Below are 9,267 nucleotides of genomic sequence, written 5' to 3'. Positions count from 1 at the left end.
GTCCAAGGTGTTAAATTCAGACTGGTATAGACAGGGCTTTTGCTTAGCAAACCTCCGTTTCAGGTAGGCAAATTGTAGAAAAGACTCTACCAAAAGGAAAGCAATGAACACTGGTCTCACCTATCATATTTTCACAGGTTATTTTTGTTTAGATATTATTTACATATGAGATATAAATCTAATTGCCAACACTTCTATCAAAATGTGAATCATCTGACTTGCCTTCACACCTTCTCTTGCTTCCTCTCAATCTTCTTCCCCAAGTAACCTCAGTTCTGACTTCTGTCACTATATCGTAGTTTGTTTATGGTGTGACTTTGTATAAGTGTTTTAATATAGTTTATATTTGTTTGGTGTTTGTTCTCTTTCACAACATTATATCTAAGAAATTCAACTTTGTTGCTTTGTGCACCAAAAGTTTGATCCTTTCAACTGGTGAATTTGGTCTACTCAATAGTGTTATTTTTTCAAAACATATTTTATTCTGAAAAATTGATTTCTTATGCCTAAATACAGAATCTTTACAAAAAAGGGAACTAAAGAAATATTTAAAAAGACAAATGCTTTTAACAATTATCTCTATATTTGATTATAAATTATATTGGTGATTAGTTTCTAGATATCATTGAGAAGAAGTTTTACAAAAGATAAATTTAAGCGGGGACCGAATGTTAGTTATGTTTTATTTTAGTAACGTGTATGCCTTCTCAAGTCCATTTATCCCACTCTTCAGGGAAAACTTTAGAGATAAACAGGACAGGTAGATACCATAACATATCTCATTGATTTAGGAAAGAAACAGGACCACCTCAGCAGTCTATTTCAGACGAACCAAATATATCAATATGTTTTCTATCATCTCATTATTGATTTTACTCTCATCCCTACATATTTCTTCTATAATAAGGATCTACAACTGGAATATAACTCATTGACAAATCTATTATTATTTTAATATATGAGGTAGTGTATTCGTGTGTGCTTATTTAACTTATTTTCAGATTTGTTTTGCTTTTAGTTGCATTTATTAGAACAATAAGTTTAGAAACAATTGAGCATCATGCTTCTAAGAATTCTTATTTTTGCATCACTCACTAAACTCATATTCTATTATTTTTCAATTTGAATTTAGACTTCTTCCAAGTGAAATGAATAAGTAAAATTTTCTTTTGATAAGCAATCAATTCCTTGGGGGAAATTAAAAAGAAACACATTATTAAACCATAGAGATAGATATTTCACTTCTCATTATCATTGTTCCATTCATTTATTAAATCAATCACAAATATATTTGCAAATTATGCTATGTGTTGAGAGCATAAAAATTAAGATGCTAGATGAAGTTTTAGGTTTCATGGAGATTGCATTTTTTATGGAAGATAAAGGTAAACTAAAATTACTGTCATTTATAATTTGCTTATAATTTATAAGGAAAAAATGAGTGACCAGATAATATAATAATATATACAGTATAGATGAGGGAGATATGGATAAAAGGGTAAAGAAAGTTCTCTTTATGCAGATAATTATCAAGATGAGGCTTAAAATTTAACACTGTCTTTGAGCTGGTGTGTATAATTTCAGGCAGAAAATGTAGCACATACAAAATCCCTACGTCAGGAAAGAGCTTGGCAAATTTCAAAACTGATATTTAGTGACCAAGCAAAATCTATCATTACATGAATTCAGAAATAGAGATAAAAATTGTCATGGTTTAGATATGAGTTCTTACATACAATTATATGCATTAAGATTGCAGACCAATTCTCACCAGTAGTTGAAGATATGATTCTCTATACAACTGCATCTCTCTTATATTTTCAAATATAAAAAAAAAACTGTAAAACTACATTTTTTTTTATTCTAGAGAATGTTAGCAATATTTACCTGCGGTGAAATTATTAAGCAACAAAATTTAAGACAAATATGTTAGTGGCCTAATTAAGAAGAGGAATAAGTGAAAGTAGAAGATTTATTGAAAGCTTACTTGACCAGATGTTTGTTGTTCCAACTGAAAAAAAAAATTGATAATCCATTAGACTACTTTAGTATCATAGTTGGGATAAATATTGACCTGATGTAAGTAGGTAGGTTAGACAAGGTGATTTGCTTACCTACAGAACATTTGGGAAAAATTTTTATCCTTCTGTATCTCATGGTTCTCATTTTTACAATAGATGAGGAAACAGCTATGTTATAGGGTTACTATATTTGTTAAAAGAACTAATGTATGCAAGTAACTGAAAAATCTTGGGCACATAATAACTCTTCAATAAATGTTAATTGTTATAAGTTGTTAAGTACTGTTGTATCACTTATTGTGGGAAGCACTGTTGCTGAAAAACATTTTAACTTCCAAGTCTTGCAGTGACAAGAATGTTTGTCTCTAGGGCCAAAGATTTAGCTCAGTGGCACCGCACCTGCCTTGCAAGCGCAAGGTCCTCAGTTTGATCCCCAGTACAAAAAAAAAAGAATGTTTGTCTCTTGCTTTAATACAAGAAGATTATGGACAGAAAATGAGAATGTTATAATGAAGGCATTTTTCTATACCTTGCATTATATGAAGAAGAAATTTGCCTAGATCCAAGGGGTCATTAAAGATTACTGGTCTTAAGTTTTAACTGTAAAGTTTATATACTGCCCTTAATCAAAATTGTCTGTTACCTTTTGGAAGAAAGATGAGAGTCTAAGAAAAATAATAGGCAATGCGTTTGTGAAGTCTACACTCACTGATAAAAATGGTCTCATTGAAATTTTCAGAATAACAAAAATATTTCATTGTCTCATTTTGAAAAAAAATCAGACAAAACAATTTATATGGTATAAAATACATCTAGGATGGAATTACATTTTTAAAAACCCACATAACTCTAATTGCTACCACTTCATAGAAAGTCTCACAGTGAGATTCCCCAGCACACATACAGTAACGTACACTGCTCAGATTCAAAATAAATTACTCTGGATTGTGGTTTTTCTGTTAAACCACACACACATTTTTTCCTGCTGGTAATCTTTAGGAAAACGTCTCATTGCTCTTTAATACTTAAAATATTATTCTTTTTGGTTATTTTCTTTTTTTACTTATTTGTTGGTTTAAAATTGTGTTATTTTCATACTTCAACCTTATAGAAGAAAAATTGTTTTAAATTTTTAACAAGAATTTTGAAACAGCGTGCTTTGCAAAGAACACATTTTAGGATTCAATGAAAATTTGACTTCTATCACTTCATGCTATGGATCACTCAAGTTCAATTTCTAAGAGAGAGAAAAAGAGGGAGGGAGGAGAGAAGGGCTAGAGAGAGAGATGAGAGAGAGAGCGAGAAATGGAGAGAGAGAGAGAGAGAGAGACAAAGACAGAGGAAGAACCCTAGAGCACTTTGGTTGCACATGTGATCCAAACGTTATATGATAGGTAGTTGCAACAAAGGCCTGTGATTTGAAAAGTTCCTGTATGTGTTTATTCTTCCATTCTGATTCTGAACTTGGTCATGTGATGTGCTGTCGTCAGTAGGACAACAGAAAAGTTAGTGCACGGATTCCTGAAGAGTACTGGACATTGACATTTCTTTTTGTTTCTGTATTCTAAGCTATTTTTATCCTTTTCACACTAAGCTTACCTGCTACATAATGAAATTAGATGACCCATTCACCCTCATCATCACACTTAGCAGACAAATGAACTCCAGTAACAGCAGTGTAGCTAAGCAGCAGTATACTGCACAGCATTAGAAGGACAGCCAAGACTAGTAGATGAGTTGCTTAACTGAGCCAGGCCAACTTACCTACACTCCAAATCACCAGTTACAGACTGGTGCAACCACTGTGGAAATCCGTATGGAGATACCTCAAAGAACTAGGGCTAGAGGTTCCATTTGACCCAGCTATTCCTCTACTGGGTATCTCCCCCAAAGAATTAAAAGAATCATACCACAGCGATATATGTGCACTCAGGTTTATAGCGGCACAGTTTGTAATAGCTAAGGTTTGGAAACAGCCCAAGTGCCCATCAACTGGAAACTGGATAAAGAAGATGTGGTTTTTTTATAAAATGGATTTTTTTTTTTCAAATTTAGGGATTTTTTTTTTTTGGTCCCAAACCAAATTATGTATCAATGGTCTGATTTTGAATATATAAATGTTTTCTTAGTCTTCAAAAGATAACATTTACTGCATTTTTAAGTTACTACTGGTGAAGATATTACACAACAAAATAAGAATAGTTTATAAAAATCTAATAAAAGAATTGCATACATGTAAGAGAGTATAAGACTTGATATACTTTCCTAAGATTTGTAATAACAGGACCACTCTATCACTCATAATTCAGAAACACAAAAGGTTTGAAGTTGCTCCTGAGACCCAGTGACAGAGAAGGAAGGAAATTGTATGAAATACACAACCAACTCATGGGAAATCTACCCTGTGCTTTATCTGAATTACTTAACTCCAATTACCTGATGTAATTGCTACTGGATCCCACAAGTGTATACTTTGAGAGATCTCATCAAACAGTACACTTAAGATTTGTGTAATTCTCAGCATGTAAATGTTCAAGATGCAAACAGCTATTGATTTCTGCTTAAAGATAAGCATGTTCACTAATTGCTCACCAAAGTTGTGCTGATATTTGTCACTTTTGAATTGCACCAAAATAACATGCTAATGAGAAGAGATTATATACAGGAATATATATGTGATAAGGTGAATTTAAAAATACTAATTGGAGAATCAGGGTGATAATCATATAGTTATGTACTGCATAATGTTTAAACCTTTCTATATGCTTGAAAATTATAATCACACAATGTTAGGAATATGTAAAAAATAAAGATAATATGAATCAGGGAACTATTCTAATATCAAAGAAACAAATTTATAATATCATAGATATTTCAATATCTGAGAAAAAATTACAAGAAATAAATAGAAACATTTTATAGCTATGAGGATGCTATTCACTAGGAAAATATTGTAGTTTTAATTTATATGCATATAACAACTTAATTTCCAAATGCATTATGCAGATATTATAAGACCTAAATTGAGAGACAGATAACACTGCAAGGAAATAAAAAAGTTTTATACATGTCCTTTAACAAATTTTAAAGAAATTACACAAAAGAAACCAAGAAGGATAAAGAAGGCTTCAACCATGCTCTAACAAAATCATCTGAATCTATTGAGATTTCCATGTATGTACACACAACCATAACATGCATGGATAAAACATTTCATACAACACAACAGAGTATATGTTCATTTTATAATAAAATAAATTTAAAACATACATATTTTAACTTAATATTAATGGTATAATTTGTAACAGTTACATGACAAACAATAATAATAACAATGAGAATAAAAAATAATAACATTTAATGAGAATATTCTGGAAATCAATGATCTAAATGCTTTCTTCAAAAAGCAGTGCTATATATACTGAAAAACAATGCCAAAGGAAATAAGGTACTACAAAATTAATGTTATTAGTCTGTTTTTATTAACTATAAGGAAATTCCTGAGGCAGACTGTTTATGAAGAGAAGAGGATTAATTAGTTCATTTTTCTGACGATTCACAGGCATGGACCTGGCACTCCATGTGAGTCTGGTGAAGATCTCATGCAGGATGGCAGAGCTCATGTGGGAGGAAGAATTACACTGCAAGTCAGGGAGCAGAGAGAGATGGGTGGGACCAGGGTCCAACTTTTATAACAGCCCTTGGAGATCTCCTAAGCAGTCATGTAAGAATTATCTTTTTTTTTTTTTTGCCAGTGTTCCACATTCAGAGTTTTATTTATTTATTTATTTATTTATTTATTTATTTATTTATTTATTTTTGCTTAAATTCTTTTATTGGTACATTTTAGGTTTACAATACATTTACATTTATCCCTGGGTGCTTGCACCTGTACATGTTGTATCTTGGTTATTATTTTTTCCCGATTACCTGTGTGCCCTTCATCCGTCCACCCTTCCCTATTTACATAGACTTTGTTTCCATTTTTTCTTTTCCCATAATTTTTCCTTTCCTTTCTTTCTTTTCCCCTTCCCCTCCCAATTACCCTACCCCTTTGGACCTTTTCTTCCTATTTCAAATTATGAAGTACTCCTTTTAATCTTTTTAATCCTTATTTACACTTTCAGTTTCTCACATAGAGAAATTATTTGGTATTTACCCGTGTGTCCTATTTATTTCACTTAAGATTATGGCCTCAATATGCATCCATTTAGCTATAAATGTCTCTGGTTTCTCACTCTTTATGGATGAGTAGTACTCTATTTTATTAAAAAAATCACATCTTCTTTATCCAGTTTCCAGTTGATGGGCACTTGGGCTGTTTCCAAGCTTTATCTATTACAGACTGTGCTGCTAAAAACATGGGTGCACATATATTGCTGTAGTATGATTCTTTTAATTCTTTGGGGGAGATACCCAGCAGGGGACTAGCTGGGCCAAATGAGACCTCTAGCCCTAGTTCTTTGAGGTATCTCCATACTGATTTCTGTATAATCCCCCTCCCAAGAAAAGAATTATCATAATCCTGTCTGAGGGCAGGACCTCTGATGAGCTAAGGCCCTCCCACTAAATGCCAATTCTTAGGTTCCATATTACCTACATATCACCACCCTGAGGACCAGCCTTCTAATGTGCATTAACAGATCTGTGCCAAGTTCAATTATTAATAAAAGTGCTTCATCAGAAACTAAGGCAAGCTAGAAAAAAAAATGAGAAGATGTAAAGACTTTAAGGTGCAAAAAGGAAAAACTAAAAAACAAATGAACATACAAATAGACTCTTACAACTTCGAGTGTATAGCTAGCAAAAACATCTTTCAAAAACACAAAATAAAAATTACTTTCAAATAACAGAAGGTAAGACAATTTGTAAATAAGACCTACATTATGACTTAGAAGCATGATGCTAGACAAAAGAATTAAGATAACTGTAAATGGCAAATAAGTAGGTACAAAAGCAGATTTTTATCATTTTACATATATATGAAGTACAATTGATTCAAGCTTCACATAGAATCAGAATGACATAACAGATTAAAAAAACCAGGGCTAGGGCCGGGGATTTAGCTCAGTGGTTCCGCCACCCACCTCGCAAGTACAAGGAACCGAGTTCGATCCCCGGTAAAAACAAAAACAAAAACAGGGCTCTTCTCCAGTATTATGTTTTATTAAATCATTCTAAATATGAAAAGCAATAGTAGGAAAAAACATGCACAGGAAGAAGAGGCAGATCTGGGATATGAAGGATCCTTACTCTGTCTCTGAGATGTCCCCTTTACCTAGAAGTGTGTGTTCTAGGTCAGGGTTATGGGGTTTCTTACAGAGAGAGGGGAATATTTATGTTATGAAAAGGCCTGGAGAAATATATAAATTATATAACATTTCCAGGGACTGTTCATCATATTCATTAAGTTCTACTTACCACAAGATTCCCAGCTCAGGGTATTTCAGAAGACTCTTCCTCTTAACTATATCATTTAATCCATTTGATGTCCAGTAGGCAAACACATCTTTTTGAGTACTTTCCTTTTTATCTTATTTGGCAGGATATCTCACAGGTAAGAGAAGTGAATGACTCACAGCCAGCCACATTAATTCCCTTCTCCAACCTTTCTGAAACAAATTCACAACCTTGTGATTCTTCCAAAAATGTATACACCCTTCAGGAAAAGAAAAATCATACATAAATATCTTAATACTAATTTTATTGAAACATCTTGAGATTAATACTAATTTTTGTCCTCTACAATTACAAGATGTCAAAAGGTGCTCAAAGTGGTGGCCATTAGCTTCCACTCATTTATTAGTACGATGAACTGCTGTTTGAGTGACCTTGGTCATCGAGAATGTTCCACATGCGTTTTCAGTTTCTTCTCTGGGGGCCAGCAGTGTAGTGAGTTTTCTGTGATATGCAACAACCTCTAGGATCTCCCATTCTAGAGTAACACCATCTGTTGAAAAAAAATCATACTATTTTCCCTTTCCTGAAGTATGTGTGTATATATATATATATTTATATACATTGGTGGACTCTGTATATAGTCAGTAAAATAAATGACACATATAGCAAAATATTGAGTGATGAGGAAATGATACACTATCATGAGATTTTTATATGATAACTGAAGTATTGAATATGATTCAATACTGAAATATTGAATATGACAACATGACATTTGAATACAACAATTTAAATTTGTCTATTTAAAACTCAGATAATACTAAAACAATAAAAAATACTCTAAAGTACAAATAGTAAAAGTACACTGCATTCTAGTAGTACACATTAATGCAAAAGAAGTGAAGAAAACAGGAGATGAAGGCAGGAAAAGTATGAACAGTTAGAAAAAAAATATCAACAATAGACCAAAAAATAAAAGAATAGAATAACCTATGAAATTAGTAATTATAGTATGTGATTAAACAATACTATTAAAAGCAAGGATTTTCAAGCCAAATAGAAAAACAGGTTCTAACCATATACTGTCAAGGAACACATTTAAATACACAGACATATGGTTTAAGGTAAAGTGTGACAAAAGATATACAATGCACATTTAAATACAAGAAATGAGAGTGGCTATGTTAACATAAGGTATACTTCAGAACACAAATAATTATGAGGCATATAAAAAGGCATTTCATAACAATAAGGTAGTCGACTTATCAAAATATTGTAACAGTCCTACATGTTCCTACATGTTCCATGCTTCAATACACAGGAAGCAAAACCACAAATATACAAAATGTCAAAAGTAAGAGTTCTCAGTTATAATTTGAAATTTAACACTCACCTTTTACTAACTGATAGAGCGATTCATTTTCAGAATGGCTAAATAGCCAAGTCATAAAAATGGAAGACAGGTATTCTTCTGACACCTTCATACAATCACACTGGAAAACTGATAGCATCCTATAAAACTTAACGCTGTTTCTGTCGTCAAGAGATCTCTTTCCTTGAAATAAGTCAGGTAAAGACGTGTGTGTACATGTTTGTGTAGATCAAAAAGTCATATACAAAATGTTCTATATTAATCTGACAGTCAAATACCGTTATCAACGCAAACATCGGTCAAGAGTAGAGTGCATAATTAAATTGCAATATTTTCATAAAATATAATAAAATACTGAATAGCAATAAAATGAATTATCTGCAATTATAGTAATATATATGAATTTTACAGACTTTGTAAAGTCAAATACACAAAAAAGCATACTAAGTCATACCATTTACAAGATGTTCAAAA

This window comes from Heterocephalus glaber, unplaced genomic scaffold (assembly GCF_053883595.1).
Source record: "Heterocephalus glaber isolate CG9 unplaced genomic scaffold, H.glaber_assembly_v1.0 deba00001461, whole genome shotgun sequence".
Lineage (NCBI taxonomy): Eukaryota > Metazoa > Chordata > Mammalia > Rodentia > Bathyergidae > Heterocephalus > Heterocephalus glaber.
The sequence above is the reverse complement of the archived record's forward strand: the minus strand, read 5'-3'. Positions refer to the sequence as shown.